Here is a 12,965-nt window from a genome sequence, read left to right on the forward strand (position 1 = left end):
TGCATTTGCTGTATTTGATGTGCATATAGTGAAGCACTACTGTATGCTGTGTCGGGGGAGAGGTCTGTGAATCTGACAGCACAAAAACCAAGTATTGCCCAAGGAGGAATACTTACCAAGATGTAATGTCAAGCCATTCGTCAACAAGAAAAGCCATTCCGAGAGAACTACTTACAAGGTTATCACTTTAAAAACCTACTAACTATAAATGTAAACAAGAAAAAGAAATGAAAACTAACTTTTATTTCCTCTTATAAATAGTAAAAGCAAATGCTGACTTTATATTACACTATTTTGTAATTAGATAGCTAAGCTTAAAGCTGTTGGCTTATTTCCAGAATAATATGAATACCACTGTTTAACGTTACTAACATTGCTAATAACTATTAGAAGCTACACCTCTTTTTCAGCTGTTTGAGAACATATAAATAGAGGTTTTCCTGGAGGAGGAAGGAGGGCCTGAGCCAAAACCTGAAAATAGATATAAAGACAGATGGAAGGGAGGCCAGCTGTTAAGAACAGAAATAAACACCTAAGAAACTGTATGAAAAGGGGTGATTTGGAGAAAGGCAGAACAAAATGGAGCTGAGCACAGACAGCAAGGTAGGCACAGAGGTGTCACGCTCAGGCCACCAGCAGGAAGGGCTGGATAGTAATAATAACTTACGTAGATGATTTTCGAGACAGTGTAATAAATAGAGACCTTTATGCCTGAGGGTAAATACACTAAGGCATCTAAAGATGTCTAATTTTGATGGAAGAGAAGTGCCTATTTCCATGTTAACACATCTGAAAGGCAGTGGTTCTGGGTTTTTGTTTGTTTTTTCATTGCTTTCCACTTGTCGCATGAATGCGAAATGCACAAGCAGATCTTTTCTGAGAACCTTAAATGCTAATGGTTTGTAGGTTTGTGGTGCTTACACTGGTCTAGGAGCTGAGATGTGAACATCTCTGTCAGAGTCAGACTGGCTTCTGGAAGGGTCATCAAAAGACAAAGGGGAGCCCTTTAATCCCTCAGCCAGCCGGGCAAGTCGCCTGGAGCAGCAGTGTCAGGGTGGAACCCAATCCCTTGAAGGCTCCCCCCCAGCGCACCTTGTCTGGGAGCCTGATTGCCTCAGCCTGTGATCCAGCCTCCTCTTAACCAAAGCAAAGTAGAGCTGTCGAGGCATTTTCATTTGTTTTTAACCAGGTTAGTTTGCCCCTCCAGGGCAGTGTCACCTCCTTCTATCACTGTGTCCATTAGGCTGACCAAGACCTGCCGGGGAGCCGGGGGTGGCCTGCCGTCTCTGCCCTTCACCCTGATCCTGTTTGGCAGGCAAATTACATCTGGGCTCCAGACTTCACGGCCACTTACACACTTCTGTCAACAGCCTGCTGTGAGGGATACCCAAGTCAGAAGCCCAAACAAGAAAGCCCAGCTTTAAGAAGGATTTCTGCCCTGAGAAAAATACTGAAGTGTCCTCACAGAACATAACAGTGATAGGTACAAAAGACAGGCTTCTTGTTTTAAACATAAACTCAACTAAATGGAGAGAAAAGGGTTTTTTTTCTCCCGAGAAAAAGGAGACATGGGAGAACTTGGGACAGCCAGAGTGCCTTCCTAACCCCCAGCTTGGGACTTCAGGATCGTATTACTCCTAGAAAGTACCCAGGCTGGCTCTTCTCGCTGTTCTCACTGATTTATAATCACTAGCTTTGATCCACCCTTCACCCTCTTTGGCCTTCATGATAATCAGAGTTTGAAGTGGGCAATTGTGGAAAGATAAATCAGCCTCTTCTTGCCTGTGATGCCACATGACTTGAACTCCAGTGACCAGCACTTCCTCCTCCTAGGGTGCCATCCTCCCTGCTGGGTACAAGTTCTATTTAATACCTAGATACCTGATTTAAAAAGATCAAGACCCTTAAATGTTTAATGGGCTCTACTCAGCCTTGTGAAGTCCTCTGGTATCTTTTCCATATGACCCTCTTTGGTCTGCCAAGGCGCCACCCCCGGAGGTGTCCTTCCTCCTTTCTTTAAACTCTTATTTTCCAAATAACTTTTTTAATGCTCAATTACCTTTTTGCATCCATTCTTAAATTCTTTCTCACAACGAGATCAAGAACCCATCTGTGCTAACAAAACAAATGGCAAAGACCAGGCAAGTCCCTTATTATACCACTAGCCCCCCACCACTACCACCAGACATACACACCAACAAAATCAGTGGTTCCTGCAAGACAGCCAATCTCTGAATAGCACACTTACTGCACCTCAGTTTCCCCTCAACCAGAGGGGCAAAACTTGCCCTGATGAAGTTGGGAAGAGGCGGATGTGTCTGCAAAGCCATGAGGAAGGAAGTCAGGAGCTGGCTGTGCGTTAGAGCGCCGACCTGAGGAGCTGCGCGGGGACAGCCCGGCCAGCTTGGCACCTGCTCCTCAGGGCCCCTGGCCTTAGACAACTCCATCCATTTTCCCCCACAAATATTTATTAAGTCAAGCACTGTTCTAGGTACTCAGTATAGCAATAAAAGTTTAGGGGAAAAAAATTAAGAACGCAAGCTCTGCCTCCTATGGAGCTTACATTTCAGTGGAAAAAAAAATAAACGAATAATGCATATAGTATGCTGGACTGTTTAAGGACTAAATGGACAAATATAAAGCAGAGGAGGTGAATAGGCAATGCCGGACGGGTGGGGGTTAGAAGTTAAAATAGTACAGTCAAGAAAGTTCCTCCACAGCAGCTGGCCCTGGAGCAGCCTTGAAGGAGGTAAGGGAGGAACCCAGAGATCCGAGGAAAGAGTTCCAGCAGGAGGGGACCTGTGCAAAGGCCCTGGGGCAGGACCAGCCTGGGGTTTTGGAGGAACAGCAGGGAGGGGTGGGGTGGGAGCAAAGTGATCAAAGGGGAGGGGTGCCAGAGAGGCACAGGGCTAGGGGAAGAGGTGTAGGAGTTTCTGGGCTGTTGGAAGAACATTAGCATCACAAGGGGCAGATCAGAGAAGCTACAGAATCTGACTGATATTTTAAAAGCATTACTTCGGCTGTGGGCTTGAAAATCAGCTGTTGGAGCATAGGCAGACCTGAAGCGATTGGTGGGGCTATTTTAATCACTCAGATGAGAGATGACACAAAGGGGAGGTGAGGGGCACTTGGAATCTGCAGCTCCTGTGCAGCAGAGCCAACAAGATTTGTAGTGAATCTGGGAGTTAAAAGTAAAGGACTCAGAGCAGGAAGCGCAGCCTTACCCTTTCTGATGTGGGCAGATGTGGAGGAGAGGATCAGGAGCGTAGCTGGGGACATACCACAGTTGAGGAGTCACGTTAAGCATAGAGTCAGGCACAGGTGTCTGAAGAGCTTTGCAGAGGCCAAGCTAAAGATACGTATTTGGGAATTGGTAGCATATAGAAGTAGCTAAAGTCAGGAGCCTGGGTGGGGTCGCCTACACTGAGCCCTGGAGCCCTCTGACATTTAGAGGTCTGGGAGAGAGAGGCAGGGAAGTCATTTCCTTTTTTTTTTTTTTTAAAGGAGAGTGTTTACCTTCAGGGCAGGGAAGCAGTTTTGGGAAGGAGCATGTGTGTTTCGGGGATGTTTCTAGAATGCCAGTAATATCCTCGTTCCTGAGCTGGATGGGGTAATAATATGGGTGTTGCTTTACATTAGTTCACTGTGCCCATATTTATGCTTCATGCACTTCTGCGTATATAGGCTATGTTTTATCATCTTAAAATGATAGATGAGATAGATAGACAGGTAGATATTGGGTAGAAGAGGGAAAACCAGGAAAATGAGACTTGAAGGACCAGAAATTATTTATGTTGAGCCACAGTGAGCTGCACATTTAAAAAATTTACTACAGCTGCAGGGATCCTTAAAGGAAAATAATTCCAGTTTCCAAGGTAGAGGCTGTGCAGAGAAGGGGGCTGTGCTTGGAGAGAGATGCTAAGTTGGCTTGTGTATTCCTACTGTGGTCTCCTAGCAACCAAGGGGCTGGGAGCTGGGGATGGGCCTCTGACTATACTGATTTCCTTGGGTTGCTTCTCTCCTCATAATCACACCTAATAATGCAGCAAATTTCCCTTTTTAGAGCACATGCACATTTAATTTCTTTTGCTTCTCAATAGGTCTATGTGATAGATGAGAAAGATACAAGTATTTCTGTATCTATAAGAAAGAATACCAAGTTTCAGAGAAAATGAAACAATGACATTTTTATAGCTAGGAGGGCCTTTGTTATTTAATTCGACCCCCATTTCCTGAGGAGAAACCTGGGACGGGAACTCAGAACTCACGTTGCCTGACTCCTGGAGCTCTCCACAACCACGGGCCCAGCATTCTGCAGAATATGACTCTGGCTGTTCTGGTGTATCACAGCTCCAGAGAATGAGAATAAAAAGGAAAATAAGATCTTAGTTTTATTATGAAAGTAGTTTGATCTTTTGGCCCCCCAAGAAGGGTCTTGGTAACACCCCCCATCCCAGACCCAGGCCCTGGACCACACTTTGAGAGGCACTGCCAGCCCAGAGTATTAGGGGTCAAGTGAGCAATGGGTGGTCACCTGGAGCAGAGCCAGGGCAGTGGCTGAGGGAAGGGCACGCTGGGGAGACAAGACAGTTCACACATCTCATAAGGTGCCTTAATTTAAGAGGCAAATCCCTTTGGTGGGCAGGCAGTGGGGCTCAGGGAGTGAGCCGGTGCGTAAAGCGGGGAGGGGACAAAGAGGCACAGCCCCTGGGGTTACAATGTCACCAATTGCTGCTGTGGTCAGGAGGCCTGGGAAGGAAGCACCACTGTGTGCTCCTCTTAGTCAGCTCAGGCTGCCGAAACACAGTATCTTGGCCCGGAGGCTTAAACAACAGACATTATTTCTCAGAGCTCTGGGTGCTGGAAGTCCCAGATCAGAGGGCCAGCAGATTTGGTAGCAGGTGACAGCCTGCTGCCCACTTGCATGCAGACGGCCACCTCTTGCTGTGTCCTCACATGGAGGCAGGGAAGACTGAGAAGCTTTGATCTCTCTTCCTCCTCTTCTTAAAAAGCCACAAAGCCTTGGTGAGGCCTGTGAGACCCCCACCCTCCAGGCCTCACCTACCCTTACTTCTTGAAGCCCACACCCAATACCGCCTCCATGCGGGGTGAGGCTTTGGCGTATGAACAGAGGAGCACAGGTCCGTCCGCAGCAGCACTCCTGCCAGTTTGGTGACCAGCCCTGCTGGGGTTGGGGGACATTTTTCTGAACCATAGCTTCCTCTGAACCTCCCATCCTGTAGGCTTGTCCTGGGCCTTCTACCCAAGGAGTGGGGGCTGGCGGGCAGAGCCAGATTTGCACCTCCTCTTCCTCCCCTAGGGTGCCGAACTGGGTCTGGGCATGCAGAAGCCTCATAAACGCCAGTGGCTGGAATGGAACAGAGTCAGGCTGTGTCCTCAGCCAGCCCTGAGTGACCTGGGCAGGCTGCTCAAATGCTGGGAGACAGCACGGCTGTGCTGGGCTGTGGCCTGGAGCGAGGGCCCTGCCAGATGCCAACACACTGCGCTGCAGAAAAGCTCCCATTTTTGTCTGGCACATCCCCGCCCGCCCTCCCTGTTTTAGCTGCATCTTTGAGACGAGGTGGTCAAAGCTGGCAGAAGCCAGGTGTCTGGGAATGAGATTTGGACCAGGTTTTTGGTTTGATTTTTACTTTTTTTCCTCTAAATGACTCAGCTAGGTGAAAATCTCCCTCTTCTCTCAGCAGGAGACTTTCTTGGTGGAGGGGTAAGTGGAAAGTGAGGGCAGCAGCAACACTATAACGTGGGTGCAGCTCGACTTCACCAACCTGCCACCCTACATTCTGAGCTTTTGCCAAATTTCCGGGGTCCACACCATGCCTGGCCACATCCCACCTGCTCCCAGTTGTCCTGGGACTCCTCTTTGCGCAAAGAGAAGCTGCTTTCCCAGTTCTGTCTCTTTCTCTTGCTGCTCGCACCCGGCCCAGCCTGGAATGCATTGCCCCTTCTTCCCTGCCTGTCTAGTTCCTACTGTCCTCTCACCCCCCCAACCCATGCACACCCCCCAGACTCATACACCCCAGCCCCACCCCAAGACTCTCCAGTCCTTCTGATCTCTGCTTTCTGCATGATGCCAGGCATTTTGCACTGAATCTCATACTGTTTTGTCTTGTTTCTTAATTTCTGTGTGATCTTCTCTCCAAGATCACAATGTAAGCCCCTTCAAGACTGTGTCAAGTTTTATTTATTTCTAGAACCCATCCCACTCCTGAATCCAATCCTTTATGCTCACATGCATGTGCACACGTGTGCGCACACACACACACACACACACACACACGGAGACAGGGAAGTATGATGATACTCTAAGTGCTTGGTGAAAAATGTTCAGAAAATAAGATAAACTACAGACTGGAGGAGAATTTTTATAAAACACGTATCTGATAATGGATGGTGTGCATAATATACAAAGAACTCAAAATTTAGCAATACGGAAACAAACAACCTAATTAATAAATGGAGAAAATATCTGAAAAGATACCTCACCAAAAAAGATATACAGATGGCATATAAGTAAATGAAAAAACACTCCACATCATATGCCATCAGGGAAATGCAAATTAAAACAACAATGAGACACCACTATAGACATATCAGAGTGGTCAAAATCCAGCACACGGGCAACATCAAACACGGGTGAGGATATGGAACAGCAGAAACACTCTTGCTGGTGGGAATGCAAAATAGCACAGCCTCTTTGGAAGACAGCTTGGCAGTTTCTTACAAAACTAAACATATTCTTTTTTTCCCCACAATTACTCTGCATATGTGACTCTTTTCACACATGTTTTTATTGTGGTAAAATACACATCATGTAACATTATCATCTTAATTGTTTTTAAGTACACAGTTCAATGGTATTAAATACATTCATAATGTGCAATCCCCACCACCTTCCATCTCCATAACTCTCTATGGTATTTCATACTCCATCTCCTTCATCTTGTAAAATTAAAATTCTGTCCCCATTAAATAATAGCTCCCCAGTCCCCCTCCTGCTAGCCCCTGGAAACCACCATTCCACTTTTTGTTTCTATGACTTTGCAACTCTAAGTACCTCATATAAATGCAATCACACAGTGGTCTTTCATGACTGGCTTATTTCAGTTAGCATAATGTCCTCAAAGTTTATGCATGTTGTAGCCTATGCCAGAATTTCTTTTCTTTTTAGGGCTGCATGATATTCCATTGTATGTATATACCACTTAAACTAAACATACTCTTACCATTTGATCCAGCAGTTATGCTCCTTGGTATTTACACCAAAGAGTTGAAAACTTATGTTCACACAAAAACCTGCATACGCATGTTTATAGCAGCTCCATTCATAATTGTCAAACTTGGAAACAATCAAGATGTCTTTTAGTAGGTGAGTGGATAAATAAGTGATCGTACATCCATATAATGGAATATTACTGAGCAATAAAAAGGGAACTACCAAGCCATAAAAATATATAGAAGGAACTTAACTGCATATTATTAAGTGAAAGAAGCTACTCTGAAAAAGTTACATACTATATGACATTCTGAAGGAGGCAAAACTATGGAGACAGTAAAAGGATCAGTGGTTGCTAAGGGATGTGGAGATGGAAGGATGAATAGATGGATCACAGAGGATTTTTTGAGTAGTGTAACTATTCTGTACAATACTGTAATGGTAGATACATGTCATTATCCATTTGTCAAAATCTATAGAATGTACAATACAAAGTGAACCCTAATGTAAACTATGGCCTTTAGTTAATAAAAACGTATCAATATTGTTTCCCGATTGTAACAAATGTACCACTTTAACCAAGTGTTAATTATAGGGAAACTCACTGTACTGTGTGAAGTGGGGCATATGGAAGCTCTCTGTATTTTCAGCTCAATTTTCCCATGAACCAAACACTGCTCTAAAAAAAAAAAATAGTAACTAGAAAAAATATGGTCAATTTAAACTGACATTTACACCTTCATGTGAATTGTTTTGAAACTAGCTGGCCCTGGCTGTGTGCCAGATACTGTGCTCATGTGTGAACTCATGTCAGCTTTACAAGAATTCTGTGGGTATCTCAGCACTTTACAGGTGAGGAAACTGAGGCCCAGAGAATCTAAATGAGTTGCTCAGTTTGTGTGTGGTAAGAGTTGGAGTCAGGCTTCCAATCCAGGCAGCACTGCTCCAGCTACTGTTCTCTTAACTACACCTCCCCTAAGTTGCCCCTCCTCAAACTGCTTTCATTTTAAAAGAAACGGGGCAAGGGGACAAAGGACTACATCTTAAATAACATTTATTCTGGAATAACTTTCATAAAATAAAATTCATCCATTTTAAGTGTTCAGTTTCATGGATCTTGGAAAAATGCATATACCAAAGTAAACACCAACACAATCAAGACCTCAGTCATTTCCATCACTCAGAAGGTCCCCTCATTCCCTTATCAGGCAAACCCCATGCTTACCTTAAGCCACCACTGATCTGCTTTGTCACTGCAGTTTAGTTTTGACTTTTCTAGAGTTTCATATATAAGTGGAATCGTGCACATGTTACTCTTTTGTGGCTGGATATTTTTGTTTTTTGTTCTGACTCAGCACAGTGTTTTTGAGATTTATCCATACTGCTGCATGTATCAGGAGTTTATCATAGAGGACCTTTTCTCATAGGGGAATTTCTAATGGCAGGATTTCAGACACGGCACCCCTGAGGAGATTGTTAGAAAGGCCCCTCAAACTGTACCCTATCCTGAAGAAAGCAGGGCACGGCAATCCTTTACATTCTGCAAAAAATAAAACTAAGTCTAGAAAGGAGAAGTCCATTTTCTATGACTAGCCTGTCATTTCTCTCCGGAGCTCTGACTGGCAGCTACTGGGATAACTTTCTGTGCTTGCAGCCCATTGGGGCCCAGGTCAACCTGACATTGCCCAGGACCGCTCCTGTTTTGCAGCCTGACCAGGATAGCTCCTTGGGCACTGAAACTGCAAGTCTGCCTTGCACAAACATGCCGTTACGATGATTAATATAAAGTGAGAAAAGGCAAAAGAAAGGGGATGGGTGAAGCTTTGCCCGTTGTGTGTGACAAAGAGTGATTATACATCCTAGGAAATAGGTTGTGAAGGCGATACTTTTAAAATATGAAACCTGATGTTTCCTGGAAAAAAGATGGGGAATCCTAACCCCTCCTGATGTACACAAACGTGCTCTCAGCAGCGTGGTTATTCTCCTAGGGGCTAGAAAACGTCCATTTGGATTTGGTTTTGGTGCTGCTGCTCACCTTCGTGGGGGGAACATGATCTGACACAGCTCTCTGGGTCTCTAGTTCCACGTCTATAAAGGAGATGGTCCAACCAAACGTTCTGTAAAACTCGACGGTTTTAATGACGACCCTGAAGTGGGAGGGCCAACGCTGTGCGAGACGTGAACCACTAGGGGGCGCTGTCTCCTGGAGGAAGCTGGAATTCTCCCAAACAGTCTTTCCTATAGTGTCCACACTCATTAAAAGGGGTGTGATACACTACACGTTTCCGAGTCTGAGAAAGCCAGCTTGTAGGGCTTGCAAGATACGTAACCAACGCACTGGCATATGTGACATATTTGACCAACCTGACCCCTTTAACCACAACTCCCCACCCCCACGCCCAGGGCCAAGCCAGACCAGCACCCCGCCCCTTGACAGACATTTACAAGTCACTTTGCCGGATGGCTGAACCAGTACTTGGTGGTTGGTTGGTTCGCCTTTCAATTTAACAAGCAGCAGCTTGGAACCTTTTCTTCAGTTCCACTGATGTAAACTGCTAGTCTTTCCATTCTTATTAGTATGGGTAATTATTAATAGTACTGACTACAATTACTTTGATTTTAATCATGAGTTATAGGTTTTCTAGTGTCTTTGGTTCAACTGATGGCCCGTGACGTGTGCAAGCACGCTGCTGGCTCACAAGGTGGCTGCAGAGGCCAACGCAAGGCGGACTCGCGGTTTCTGGGCCCAAGGAGCTTACCGCAGCCTTCCAGGAGAGATAAACAATATATGAACAGCTCTAACACAAGCAGAAAGCCATACAGAGCTCAGGAAGCATATAAGTGAAGTGCTGTGGAGCCGGGAGGACACTGGGATCTTCCACCCCAAATGTCCACACAGCCGGTCACTCCTCTTGAGCCTCTGTCTATGCCACCCCATCAGACGGGCTCCCCTGGGTGAAACACCAGGCTCCCCTCACCATCTACCCCCTCGCTTAGCTTAGTTTCCTCCATGGCACCTGACCCACCTGCTCCCTTATTTCGTTGTTCTTTCTGTCAGTCTGTCTTGTCATCTCCACGTTGCCCAGTACACTGCAGGAGAGCACAGACTGCAGAGAACATTCCCCTGGCCTCTGCTGCCCCAGGCTGTGCTCCCTGTGGTATGCCCAGGCTGTCAGGAAGGGGTTTTGGCAACAGAGCTCAAAAGCCAAAAAAAAGAGAACTCAAGTCATCCCATCCTGGGAACGTATCCTAAGAAAGTAATTCCCGCGGCCCCTGCAGCTCAGGGGGGCAGGAGAGCGTTGTCTGTGCTGCTGTGTGGGCTCCCAGCTCTGCTCACACAGGGAGTCTGCAGTGGCGCTGTGCCCTCCTCCCTGCAGCCCGGCAGCAGTGCCAGAGCAGATACCAGACAGCACTTTATGGTTCAGTATCGCATGGCAGGGATGTTCTTTAAACACTTTCCCAGCGATAATTGTCATGGTATAATTTACACTAGCAAAAAATTGGTAACTTAAACTCTAACAGTAGAGAAATGACACCATAGAACACAGTAGTTTTAGACACTGCAATAGTTTAAAACCATTAAAAGGTACATTGAAAAACACACACACAAAAATAATATAGTTTTTAAAACCTAGGTAAAGAAACTGTATCTACAACTTGGTTTTAAAGCCATCCTGAAGGAAATACTCTGAAAGGTTAGATGCTTATCTCTGGGTGATAGGACACCAGGGTGATAAGTTTCTTCATTGTACTTTATCATATTTTCTGAATATTCCACAAGGCGTTTGCTTGGTTTTTTTTCACCATCAGGCAAAACAATGTTTACAGAATTAGACTCCTTTCAGTTTATACCTTTTTGGTTAATGCTTTACCGGGTAGGGCAGGACTGAAAGTGGAGGGCTCAGAGAAAAGGATAAGAGGAGGGGAGAGAGCTCAGTTGAACTGGCATTAATTGAGCGCCTGCTGTCTTCAGGCACCGTGCAGGGTGTCCACTGTGGCAGCTGAGTGGGCTGTCAAAGAACCAGGCACTGCTGGGAAGACAAAGCCAGGCAGTGGTGTGTGCAACGCTGTGAAACAGCAGGCATGGAGAACAGCAGGCGGAGAACAGGGGGCTGGGGATAGTAGACTGGAAATGTTCTGTCAGCTGCATCCTGAGGGCCCTGGAACTACTGCGGTTTTACTTTTTTAAGTTGGAATTTTTATTGATAGTTTTAGTTTATTATGCACTTGTAAGAAATAATAGAGATGTCATGTGTACACTTTGCCCACTTTGGTGACATTGTGCAAAATTAAAGGACTCGATCACAATCAGGATAGTGGCATTGATACAATCCACTGATCTTATTCAGATTTCCCGTTTTACTTGTACTTGTGTATGTCTGTGTTAAGTTCTATACAATTTTACCTCCCACATAGGTTCTGGCATCCACCCCCCCACCGTCAAAATTCTGAAAAGTTCCCGCACCACAGGGGCTCCTGCTGCCCTTCTGGGAGCACACCCACCTCCCTCCTGCCGCCCCTTCCACTGCCCCCCGAACCAGGGGCCTGATTCAGCATGCAGGCTAGGGAGGAGGGGCCCGAGAAGACCCCGTTTCTCCTGGCAGAGCTTACAGGATTTGGGGTGGGCTGTGCATTTGGGGCTTGCAAGGTTAGCTGTGGCTCTGGGAAGGTCCAGAGGGCCAAGGGAAATGTCCTGGAGACCAGCGGATTTACAAATCCAGCAGTGAGGACAGAAGTCTGAGCGGGAGGTGATTTCCTGGGTTTTCTAAGGAGGAAGTGGCTTGGGGGGGAGCCCTGAGGAAGGAGCCCAGAGGGGGATGCCACAGTAATGCTACCCCTGCAACTGCAGACAGTGCCCTTGGGGTTCTGCCTGCTCAGAGACCCCCAGACCAGTGCCCGGTTGTGCAGCGGGCTACTTCTTGCCCCGCCAAGCCTTGCTCTTGCTTCAGGATCCCTGGGAATCTGCACAGAGGGGTCCCCCAACATGTGACTACCTTGCTTTGCTCAGTATGGGCCTCAGAGCAGGGCATGGAATGTCCACCTGCACAGTATGTTCCCCTTGTCCGTGTCCCGTTCAGTCCCCCCAGGGCAGGGCTTGTTAATCCCCGGCCTGCCATGCAGGGCAGGACCTCCGAGGTCACTGAATCCAAAGCCTTTTATTACAAAGGAGAAAACTGACCCGCAGAGGAGAGGAAGGCCTGGTGAAGGCCATAGACGTGATCTGCTGTAAGAAAGGAGGCCGTTGGTTCCACGTTCAGAATCTGCTGTCAGCATGGAGGAGAAACACAGGCGAGGTGGAGGAAAGCGTCTGAAGTCTTTCCATCACCAGTTTTTGCTGAGCGTCTACTAGGTGCCAGGCGGTGCTGGGCTCTGAGTGCGGAGATGGGTGAGGCACGGCCCCCCGTGCTGGTGGCTAGGACACCCTGGGGTTAAATTCCGGGAGTTAGGCGGGGGTTGGCGGGGGCAGGGGAGGGGAAGTCCCCGAGGAAAATCCCCCTCCCGGGCTTCCCAGGCTCGGAAACCGGGCGCGAGGAGCCGAGGAGGGCCGCCCCTCGGGCGCGCCGCCGCCCCGGCACAGCCCCCTCTGGCTCGGGAGTGGCCGCTCTCGGATTACAACAAAAGGGGCTGACGGCCGGCCTGCGACGGGGGCGTCCTTCAGGGAAAGGGGTGGGTCCGGGGAGGGGTTTGCCATCCGACTCCCGTTAAAAGTACCGGGAGAAGCGCAAAGGAG

The sequence above is a fragment of the Manis pentadactyla genome, chromosome 1 (genome assembly GCF_030020395.1).
Source record: "Manis pentadactyla isolate mManPen7 chromosome 1, mManPen7.hap1, whole genome shotgun sequence".
NCBI lineage: Eukaryota > Metazoa > Chordata > Mammalia > Pholidota > Manidae > Manis > Manis pentadactyla.